The sequence below is a fragment of the Triticum dicoccoides genome, chromosome 5B (genome assembly GCF_002162155.2).
Source record: "Triticum dicoccoides isolate Atlit2015 ecotype Zavitan chromosome 5B, WEW_v2.0, whole genome shotgun sequence".
Lineage (NCBI taxonomy): Eukaryota > Viridiplantae > Streptophyta > Magnoliopsida > Poales > Poaceae > Triticum > Triticum dicoccoides.
The window spans coordinates 592,478,417-592,490,359 of record NC_041389.1 but is presented as its reverse complement, the minus strand read 5'-3'; positions in this window follow the sequence as shown (position 1 = coordinate 592,490,359).

The following is an 11,943-nucleotide window of genomic DNA, read 5'->3' as shown; positions in this document are numbered from 1 at the left end:
CTCATGTTCTACTATGGGCTGGAATTCCATGACTTGGCTCCGGAGTCCATCCTCCACATCTCATCATTCATTGTCGTCTGCGAAGCCTTCCTCCGTACTACCCCTCACTTCGGCTTGTGGCTCAAAACCTTCAACATGGAGCCGAAGATGATTGAGGGGCATCAGGCAGAGTGCGGCGGGGCAGTTATAAGCAAGAGGGCCGATGCTCCATGGCCCGAGGGCTCTTTTCAGGAGGAGCTCAGCTTGTGGCAACATGAGTGGTTCTATATCACCGCTCCCGGGGGCAGCAGGCAGAGGCCGCCGCCCGCCTTTCACCCGGGCCCTCCACAACGGCTGACGTCATGGGTCAACAAAGGGCTTGACTGGGGGCCGTCCAAAGATGTACCCCTATTGCAGGGCCGGATTCGAGACCTCCAAGAAAGGGAGATCAATCTGATCATAGTGACACAGGTTATGCTGATTTAGCGCCTTGTGCCTTGCAAACGTCGCCCCCTCCGCCTATGGGAATTTAATCCGGAGGGACCACGAGCTCTCCAACACTTCATGGGTTTGACACCCGTGGAGATGTACAAACTGTTCTTCGGATCACAAGAGATGCGTCCGGTCTTGATCGAGGACACTGGCCTAAGCTGCAATCGCCCGGATACTCAAGTAAGTAGCCCTGTGTCCGGACACATTGTCCGTTTATTTATCATGGGTTTGCCTTTTAACCAGCTATCCCTTGCACAGGAGTGGATAGCGCAAGCAAAACTGATACGGTGTCTGGCCCCCCTCCCTGAGACCACGCCGGATCCCGTGTTAATCAAAATGTTGGAGGTTGCACCTTCGGAGGAGGGCGAAGGGGGCACAGGGAAACTACCACCTCTGCCAAGGAGGCTTTCAGTAAGGGGGGAATCGAGAATCCCTCCCTCCAGGGGGAGAAGAGGACAGCTTCCGAAGACCCGGAGGCCAAGGCCTCAAAGCGGGGAAAGAAATCTGCACCAGAAGGTCCTGTGCCGGGAAGAGCCCCGGCCGCACAGTCTCCCCAAAGGAATCAGCCCTCCAGCGAGCCGTAAGTAAAAAGGGGGAGTTTTGTAATAGGGGACATCCCTACTTTATTTCTAAGGGTAACCGAAGTTTTCACCTTGTAGTTCGGATCTCAGCCCTTCTCAGCAGAGCTCATCTTCGGGGGACCTTCGTCTGGAGATGATGGAGAGCGAAACGCCTCCATCTGTCGCCCCGTCGGGCGGGGCGGACGACCCTGAGGTGTCGTCACGGAGGGTCTCCCCGAGTTCGGCGGGGCCGGGGAGTTCGGCACCCACGGGAGTACGACCGGTGGAGCTGCAGGATTTGCTCGAGAGGGCATCTATCTCAGAAGATCACCGCACATTAATGAGTATGGTGATTGAAAGGATCTCATCCGCCGAGAGCGGGTTGCATGAGGCCGTCAGAAGTTTGCTGACGGGGTTTGAGGTACGCAAAAAATGACATACCTTTTGATAATTATGCACATGGAGTGCGCCCTGTATAGATAGTAGCCCTTGAGACTTGGTATGCTGTCGAAAGCGACAGCGTGCCGAGGATCATAATCTCAGTTATAGAATGTCGCCCTTCCTATGCAGGTGGCGGAACGTTCGGTGGCCAGCCGGACTGATGGAGTTGCCGAGCTAAAGCGGCAAATCGATGTTGCGTATGCGGACATCGGGCTGGTCAATAAACGACTTGACGAGTCACAAGGTAGGTGGTTTCTCCGTGGTCACCTAGTAAGGGAGCTGATGCCCGTTCCTTACAATTTGTATGCTTGATGCAGATGGTGCCGCTGCTGTGGAAGACCTTCGAGCAGAGCTTGCTCGAGCCAAGGAGCAAGCCAGGAAAAGTGATGCGGCTGCCTCGAAGGCAGCCGAAGAGCTAAAAGCCGAAAAGGCTGTTCACTGCCGAAGCAGGGAGGAGATGGCCGGAATGGCCGTGAAATTAAAAGATGCTACCGACCGCTATGAGGTTCTTGAAAGAGAACGCCGAGCGGAGCAAGAGGACCTGAAGAAGGCCGCCGCCGAAGCCAAGGATGCCCGTTGTGCGATGCGGGCTATGAAGGAGGAACTGCATCAGGCCGGAGACATTGCGGCTGGAAAGCCCTTTCTGCTGCATAGGAAGTTCACGGATCCGAAGTATGCTCAGTTGGGCCAATTGTGTGGTGCGGAGGATCCTTATCTGGATTTGGCGGCGAGTGCGGCGGACGCAGTCGTGCACTTCCGAAGCCAGAAGGATCACGAAATGGAAGAGCTTTTCTGGTCTCAATTCCATAGTCCGGAGCGTCCACTTCCGTTGACCGATCGGTTGGCTGAGTGGGCTGAGCTGAATAGATTGTCCGGACTTGCCATGACAGATGTGGTGGCTGATATGTGGCCAGAAAGGCCCAAGCCGGAGAGTTATTTTGGCTTGTTGCAGCAATTCCTTGGGGCGGTGCCGCATATCGAGGCGATGAAGCGGTCGGCATGCATAGAGGGTGCACGGATGGCTCTCGCCCGTGTTAAGACATACTGGGCGGAGATGGATGCCACCGATGTTGCATCCCGGGGTTCGGACAAAAGCCGATAACCCGCCGAGCACTATTTTGAGGAAGTCCTGCAGGGCGCTCATTTAATAGAGTCGCAGTGCTCAAAAGATGTTATGTTCAAATGACATGTATGATTTGTGAGATCATGTTTATAATGTAACGGCCTTTTATACTTGTGCGTTCAAGTATTGAACTATCTCCTGTGCGGTCGTATATGTATGTATAACCTGAAAGATGGCAGTCTTTGGCTTCAGCCCCCACGCACATGGTGCGGGGGTGTTTGCAAAAAAAGCGCTTTTTCACACTTAATCCAACATCTTGGTCCTTTGAAGGAGGTGATAGCATAGCAAACTAGGCAACCGGACTATAATGCTTTATCACTTTCACTTAGCCATAGGAGCTCGATGGTGGGGCTACTATATAGCCCCTAGAGGCACCGCGCTCTCCGAACTCGGGGCGCGTATGTGCCTGACCAGGAAGCGGTCCTTCGTTAAAGCGGAGGAATTCTAAACATTCCAGTAGTCGATCGAGTGGTTGACCAGTCTCTCGCTATATCATGACAGTCAGTTTTCGGCTTTCTCTACTGAGGTGCTCGCCCGGCCGAACCGGGGCACAATCGCAGTAGTTCTCCTGTTGCCGCGTTAGCCGATGGAGCGGAACGTAAGGCAGCAAAACACAGGAGTCGGGCAAACCCAACATTTAACCAAAGACATGATTCAGAGCTGATGCATGTAAGGCCTAACTCGAGACGCCGAACACTCCCTGAGGTATTCGGTCTTTATGATACCGGGCAGAACAATGCCCTAAGCCCCTAGTGTCCAGGTACGGGCGAGAACTTCTGACGCGGCCGAGGCCAAAACGCCAGCCTCCTCCTCGGTTATGGTAGGAAACCGGGGGATGTGTATCAACAAGAGATAGTAAGAAAGGTTTACGCAGGGTCTTAATCTGAAAAGAATCCTTGCAACGGGTCCCTGCTGCACGTCTGCGCCTGTGTCTCCATTGTGCTGTATCCTGGACGGGTGTAGCACGTGCTTCATCTGTAAAAGAGAAGAACTTAGTTTGGAAAAAATATCGTGCAAAAGATGTATTTAAAATAAAGTATGATTTGGAAGATGAATGAAGTTGAGCTTTATTGGCTCTCATTGTTTATACGTGCAGCCCCTTGTAAAGAGGTATGCGGCTGGGAAGCCCCTTGTTTATTTATGCCGGACTCGCCTAACCGTGTCCAAGGTCTAAATGACCTGTTTTTAGGGGCTTTGACCAGCAAGGTCGGATTAGTGTGTGGCTGTCAAGGCAGTCTCACATTTTCCATGGTCGAGGAACACTCGGAGTTACCCTTTAATGAGATTATGCCGCGTGAACCGGGCATTTTAAGCGTAAGAGACGCGTAATGTGGTATTGCATTAAAGCGGGCAAAAGCTTCACGTCCCAGTAGTGCTTGATGGCTACTTTTGAATGGGGCGATATGGAAAATGAGCTTTTCGCGACGGAGGTCGTCGGATGAACCGAACACAACCTCTAGTAGTACAGAGCCTGTACAATTGGCGTAAAGGCCTGGCGTCACTCCTTTGAAGGAAGTGCTGCTACGGTGAATTTTGGTAGGGTCTATCCCCATTCTGCGGATGTTGTCCTGGTATAGTAGGTTTATATCCCTGCCGCCATCCATTAGGACTTGTGTGAATTGTAGTCCGTCGATTATGGGATCCAATACCAAAGCAGTCCCTCTTGCATTTCGAACACTTCTGGAGTAATCCTGATGGTCGAAAGTAATTGGTTTAAACATCCAATTTCGGGGCTCTGCTGGGGTGGACCGTGCGGCGCGTGTTTTAGCAGGTGCCCCACTATTTTACCTTGTTATCACATGAAGTGAGTTCACTGTTTTGACTTCTAGTGGGAAAGTCTTCTGTTTTCCAGTGTGCTGCTTGTGGGGTTTGTCGTCGTCTTCGCTTGGTGTGTCGAGCCCCTTGTGTTCAGCGTTAAGTCGGCCGGACTGCTTGAAGACCCAACAATCTTTGTGGGTATGGTTTGCAGGCTTCCCGGGGGTACTATGTATTTGACATATCCTATCCAAGATTTTGTTTAGGTTGGATAGCTCATCACTGTTGTCCTTAAGAGGCAGTGTTTTATTATTCGGCCGAGAGCTTTTGAACCCGGCGTTGACCGCCGTGCTATTTGGGCCATTTTCCTTATTCCGGCATTGATCTTTTCTGCATCGTAATTTCCCATTTCCATCCCTGACCTCGGATGTACTCGGGTCGCTGGTGCTGCATCTTGCCAGCCAGCTATCTGCCCCCGCGCAAAAGCGGGTCATGAGGCTTGTTAGCGCGGCCATTGTTCTTGGTTTTTCCTGGCCGAGGTGTCTGGCGAGCCATTTGTCTCGGACGTTATGCTTAAAGGCTGCTAAGGCTTCGGCGTCCGGACAGTCGACTATTTGGTTCTTTTTGGTGAGGAACCTATTCCAGAATTTGCGTGCTGACTCTCCGGGCTTTTGAGTTATGTGACTTAAATCGTCTGCATCCGGAGGGCGGACATAAGTCCCCTGAAAATTTGCTCGAAACGCATCATCGAGCTCTTCCCAACTTCCAATGGTATTTACTGGGAGGCTTTTGAGCCAATGCCGAGCTGGCCCTTTGAGCTTGAGGGGTAGGTATTTTATGGCATGGAGATCGTCTCCTCTGGCCATATGTATGTGTAGGATATAATCCTCAATCCAGACTCCGGGGTCTGTTGTTCCGTCATATGCCTCTATGTTTACGGGTTTGAATCCCGCTGGAAATTCATGATCCAGTACCTCATCGGTGAAACATAGTGGGTGTGTGGCGCCCCTGTATTTAGGTGTGCCGTTGTCTTCAAACACTCGGCGGGTTGTGTTGCTCCCTAGAGTCTTCTTTTTTAGCCCATAGATGGACCTGACCGGGCCATCCTTTTTGCGAGGATCCTTATGTGGATCGTGTGCCGGCTTGTGTGCGGCGCCGCTTGCCGCTCTTAGCCTTCATCTGGTCGTCTATCCGGCTAGGCGGCCTCTTTCTTTTTTGATTGTGGGGGCTCTACGGCCTCCTCGTTAAATTCGGGCAACAACTTGCGCTTCGGGTAGCTCTTTGCCTGGTGACTATCGCCGTATTTATCTGCGGTATTGAGTACTTTGCTCCATCTCATTCTGAGTGCGTCCTCCGCTATTTTCAGCTTCCGCTTTTGCTTCTTCAAACTTCTTGCAGTGGCGACGAGCCTTTTATGAGGGTTCTTATGCTCCGGTGATGTGTCCGGCGTGAGATCATCTGGACTATTGTTTTCGCCGGGGATGGGTTGCTTGTCCAATTCATCCTGTTCGGATGGTTGCTTGGTGGCATGTTCGTCGTCCACTGCGTCGCCCTGCTCTAAGGCTGGGTCAGTATGGGTGCCGTTGTTATCGAGGCGGGACTTCGGGCGGCGCTTGCGTCGCTGTTTTGGTTGTTTGTCGGGGGAGTTGTCCTTCGCCACGTCCCGTTGTTCCTCGTTATCGCTTCCCTTTGGCGTATCCACCATGTACACGTCGTGAGTTGAGGTGGCTTTCCAGTGCCCAGTAGGCGCTGGTTCTTGGTTGTCTCTGGCATCGTTGTCCATACCGTTGATGTCTTCGGAGTCGAAGTCTAGCATGTCGGTTAGATCGTCGACAGTGGCTACTAAGTGGGTGGTGGGTGGGCCTTGAATTTCTTCGTCGTCCGCATCCCAACCATCCTGACCGCAGTCCGGCCAGGTCTCTCCTAATAACGAAAGATACTTTAGCGAACTCAGGATGTCGCCAAAAGGTGAGTGTTGAAAGATGTCCGCAGCGGTGAACTCCATGATCGGCGCCCAATCGGATTCGATTGGAGGGGGCGCGGGAGGTTCGGAGTCTGGCGAGGAGTCCGACACCTCGGAGTCACGAGCTTCACAAGGGATAAGGTCAGTATTCGGCTCCATCGCTGTAGAGGTTTCAGCCCCCGAGGCGGTGTCTACCCACCCGTCCTCGATTTGTGCAGCCGGCTCTGAATTGAGGGTCGGAGCGGACTCGTGTGCGGCCTCTAGGGCACTGTCCGGCTGCAGAGCTAAATCATGCCCATTGTCGGTGTCAAAACCGGCGGATCTCGGGTAGGGGGTCCCAAACTATGCGTCTAGGCAGATGGTAACAGGAGACAAGGGACACAATGTTTTACCCAGGTTCGGGCCCTCTTGATGGAGGTAAAACCCTACGTCCTGCTTGATTGATATTGATGATGTGGGTATTACAAGAGTAGATCTACCACGAGATCAAGGAGGCTAAACCCTAGAAGCTAGCCTATGGTATGATTGTTGTTCGTCCTACGGACTAAAGCCATCCGGTTTATATAGACACCGGAGAGGGCTAGGGTTACACAGAGTCGGTTACAATGGTAGGATATCTACATATCCGTATCGCCAAGCTTGCCTCCCACGCCAAGGAAAGTCCCATCCGGACACGGGATGAATTCTTCAATCTTGTATCTTCATAGTCTTGGAGTCCGGCCGACGATGATAGTTCGGCTGTCCGGACACCCCTAGTCCGGGACTCCCTCAGTAGCCCCCGAACCAGGCTTCAATGACGACGAGTCCGGCGCGTATATTGTCTTCGGCGTTTGCAAGGCGGGTTCTCCTCCATATTCCATGTGTTTACCGAACAGTGTCCGGTTTCCTTATAAATGCTGCGCTCCTTGGCTTCTACGTCCAATAATGGCCCTCTTCCACGTGTCATATGAATGCAAAAAGCCAGGGTATTTTTACATTTTACCCCCTAGCTGCGTGAATAAGCTGCCTATAAGAGAGGCGAGGATCCAGATCTGAATCACACCATCCTCCTTCCGCAAGTTCTCATCGAAGCGCATCCGACAAAAATCCATTCCAACATGGACATTCGACGCGGCTCCTCCTCTCGCGCTCCCAGTCCTCAGCCAGGAGATTGGAGGAGATGTTTAGTCCCGCATAGTGAGTTAGTGACGCTCCAAGCAGAGGGATATCTTCCCCCAGCCTTTATGGTTCCGGTTCGAGCCGGACTGGCCACCTACAAGGGCGGGAAGCAGGCGGAGAGCGTCCACAATCCCTCCAAAGGAGAGCGGGTATGCTTCGTCCCCTACCTAATAAGGGGACTCGGATTTCCCATACATCCGTTTCTTCGGGGGCTCCTGGAGTTCTATGGACTCCAACTTCACCACCTCACACCTGCCTCCATCTTGCACATCGCGGGCTTTGTAGCTCTTTGCGAGCTGTTCTTGGGCATCGAGCCCCATTTTGCACTGTGGAAGAGATTGTTTTGCCTCGTACCCCGTTCTCACGAGGGGTCGATATATCAAGTGGGCGGAGCCGAAATATGGCGCATCGCCGGGACCGGATATCTATCCGGAACCCCGAAGAAGGCATCTGAAGACTGGCCTTCGGAATGGTTCTATATGGAAGACGCCCCGCTGCCGGATCCAGTTCGGATCGGCCTCCCAGAGTTTAGCAACGCTCCTATGAGAAAACGCCTGAGTTGGCGCCCGCGGAGCCCTCGACGGGAGGATGATAGGAGCGTCCAATATCTGATGGGCCGGATAAGGTTACTGGCCCATTCCGGACTGACCATGATTGGAGTCATGGCCACATGCATTATGCGAGGGGTGCAGCCGCTCCAATATAGGGGCCACCCTATGTGGGATTTCAACAAGGAGAATGACGCCACCCGTCATGGCCGCAAGGGGCCGGGATTGGCCGCCGATCTGGTGAAGATCCTGTCCAGCTTGTACAAGGGGGAGAGGGAGAACTTCCTCCACACGAGTCCATTGAATGGATTCTCCATGAATAACCCTCAGAGCTGGGTAAGCGGACGTTTATGTATCCGATCCGTGCTTTCAAAGATAAGTCTCTTACTTTATGATTTTCACGCAGGAACTGCACCGGGATGTGGAGGGCATAGAAAGCCCGACTCCACAACCCGAGGATCCGGGAAGATCCCTTGACCCGGCCTCCGGAGAGGATCCGGACATAATGGTGGAACGGATTGACAGGGTATTCCACCAGCTCAGCATAGACAATGCTCTAGTCGCTATTGCGGCTGACTACCCCGGTTTATCTCCGGCTTCCCAGGTGAGTACGACCGAAGTCCTGACACCATTACTTTTTAATGCTTATTTCTGACCACCGTGTACCAACAGTGCTTCGAAGGAGGTGCCTTTACAACGGGAAGCCAAGCCCGCGGCGACTGACCAACTAGGGTCAGTGCGGCCCAGCAGGCGGAAGAGGAGTGCGGCGCGAATCGAAACATCGCCGCAAAGGTATGGCGCACCATTATCTTTAAGGGAAAGACTCCTGGGGGGGGGTATATTAATGCTCATGATTCTTCTAGGAGAAAGAACGCTCGCCGGACTGAGCCCGGAGAGGTTGCCAACCAAGCCTCCGCCAACCTGGCTCCAACGCCTGGTATGGAGGGGGAGGCGAGCGCAAGGCGCGAGCCGGATGCTCCTCCAACGGAGGATGCCGACAGGTTGTCCACCACCAGGTCTGAGGTGGGGAGCGCCATGAATCACAGGCTCCGTCGGACAGTTCTTCGTGACGCATGTTTCTCCCCAGAGGCATTGAATGCCTTTAATGCGGGAGATGCACACCTCCGTGCTGCTCAAGATGGCTTAACCAGAGCCACGGAGCAGTATGTAAAAGACATACGAGTGAGGAATTTTAATAGTTATATATGCCAGTAGCCCCCAAGACATAAAATAGTTAAACTAACTGATTTAAGGATCATTTGTTATGCAGGATCTTACAGTGAAGAATACCCACCTGTCCCAGGAGCTTCAAGAATGCAAGGCCCAACTTGAGGCCGCACTAGCCGCTGCCGGGGGAGCCACAGAGACCCCCTCTGGTAATTCATATTTCGAAAAGAGAAGTAGTTTATGAAGTGCGGCGTGTGTGTATAGTCTGACAATAATATTGCAGAGGGTGCCGGACTAGATCCGGACAAGCAACATCTGCTGCGCCAGCTGAAGGCTGGCGAGAAGGTGCTTATGAGGGTGCAGTAGGAGAGGAACAAACTCCAAGATGCCAACACCCAGCTGGGCGAAGAACTAAAAGGTGTTCGGGTCCAGCTGTCTAACTCCGTAAAGGAGAATCAGCGGCTTCGTCGCGGCATTTATAGTAAGTGCTTGAGCAAACTCTTTTGAAAAGAAGAGTTCGGCGAGGAAGTCGATTGACAGAAATGTGTCTGTAGGTGTGCTCACGGGTCGTCACGCGGAGGAAATGCCTGGTTCCACGGGTGACCTTCTTCCCGAGCAGCTGCAACTGCACGAACATGTCCGGCAGGCGATGAGCGGCGTCGTTCAGGCCTTATGGCCTTCCGTCTCCCTACCCGAGGGTCTTGGAGGGCTTGCTGAGAAGCTTCAGGGAGTACAGTAGCGCTTCCGTCTGTGGAAGATATCGGCCTGCCGGCAAGGCGCCAGGGAGGCCTGGGCCATGGTGAATATGCAATACACGAAGGCTGATCCAAACCACATGGCCGAGGTCGGACCTGTGGGGCTCGATGGGAAGGAGATCCCCGTGAGCCCGATGTACGGCCAAGTAGAGTTGGCCGCGAAATATTCCCAACGGGACTGTAAACTAGACAGCCTGTTAGATGGGATTGAAGAGGAGTACAATCAGTCAATTTGACGATGTAATTTAAAATGACATGTAAAATGCCTTCTAGCCGGATTGTAGATCGTTTGTCTTTGCGGGCCTTTTCGCTTCAACCTCGGGACCCAATAGTCCGGAGTGTGTCCGAATACCCTCACGGTTATACAAAAACCAGGGCATGCATGGAGACCAGGCGTAGGGGTCATAAGTGCTTTATCAGATAAGTGCCCAACTAGCTATGTTATATTACATCGTTAGTAAGAAACATCTTCCAGGGAGAATAGTTCCGTTAGGGGTTCCTTTCCCTGGGAGGCATGCCCTAAAGTGCATGTCCGGACTGCGAACAGAGCATAAAAAGCATCTGGGGGCAGATAAATAAATAAGTAATAAATCATCTTTCAGGTCACCGACCGAATATTCCCTTAAGAATGCTAGCCTTCGGCTTCACCCAGTCTGAGGTACACATCCGGCTGACCCGGCAGTAACAATCGCAGAGGTGCTCCCTTTACCTCCTAGCCGAACAATCGGGAACGTAGGGGTAAGCACAGGAGCCAGGCAACCCATCTTGGCCAAAACTTAAGTCATATCGATGCATATAATGGTGAGTAAAAGGTGTTGGAAATATGCCCTAGAGGCAATAATAAAAGCATTATTATTATATTTCCTTGTTCATGATAATTGTCTTTTATTCATGCTATAATTGTATTATCCAAAAATCGTAATACACGTGTGAATACATAGACCAAAATACGTCCCTAGTAAGCCTCTAGTTGACTAGCTCGTTGGTCAACAGATAGTCATGGTTTCCTGACTATGGACATTAGATGTCATTAACAACGGGATCACATCATTAGGAGAATGACGTGATGGACAAGACCCAATCCTAAGCATAGCACAAGATCGTGTAGTTCGTTTTGCTAGAGCTTTTCCAATGTCAAGTATCTCTTCCTTAGACCATGAGATCGTGTAACTCCCGGATACCGTAGGAGTGCTTTGGGTGTACCAAACGTCACAACGTAACTGGGTGACAATAAAGGTGCACTACAGGTATCTCCGAAAGTGTCTGTTGGGTTGACACGGATCGAGACTGGGATTTGTCACTCCGTATGACGGAGAGGTATCTCTGGGCCCACTCGGTAATGCATCATCATAATGAGCTCAAAGTGACCAAGTGTTTGGTCACGGGATCATGCATTACGGTACGAGTAAAGTGACTTGCCGGTAACGAGACTGAACGAGGTATTGGGATACCGACGATCGAGTCTCGGGCTTGTAACGTACCGATTGACAAAGGGAATAGTATACGGGGTTGCTTGAATCCTCGACATCGTGGTTCATCCGATGACATCATCGAGGAGCATGTGGGAGCCAACATGGGTATCCAGATCTCGCTGTTGGTTATTGACCGGAGAGCCGTCTCGGTCATGTCTGCGTGTCTCCCGAACCCGTAGGGTCTACGCACTTAAGGTTCGGTGACGCTAGGGTTATTAGGAAGACTTGTATGTGATTACCGAATGTTGTTCGGAGTCCCGGATGAGATACCGGATGTCACGAGGAGTTCCGGAAGGGTCCGGAGGTAAAGATTTATATATGGGAAGTTGTCATGCGGACACCGGAAAGTTTCGGGGGCATATCGGTATTGTACCGGGGCCACCGGAGGGGTTCCGGGGGTCCACCGGGAGGGGCCACCCCTCTTGGTGGTTCACATGGGCCGAGTGGGGCAGGGAACCAGCCCCTGGAGGGCTGGGCGCGCCCCCCCTTGGGCCCATGCGCCTAGGGTTGGGGGGGAACCCTAGAGGGGG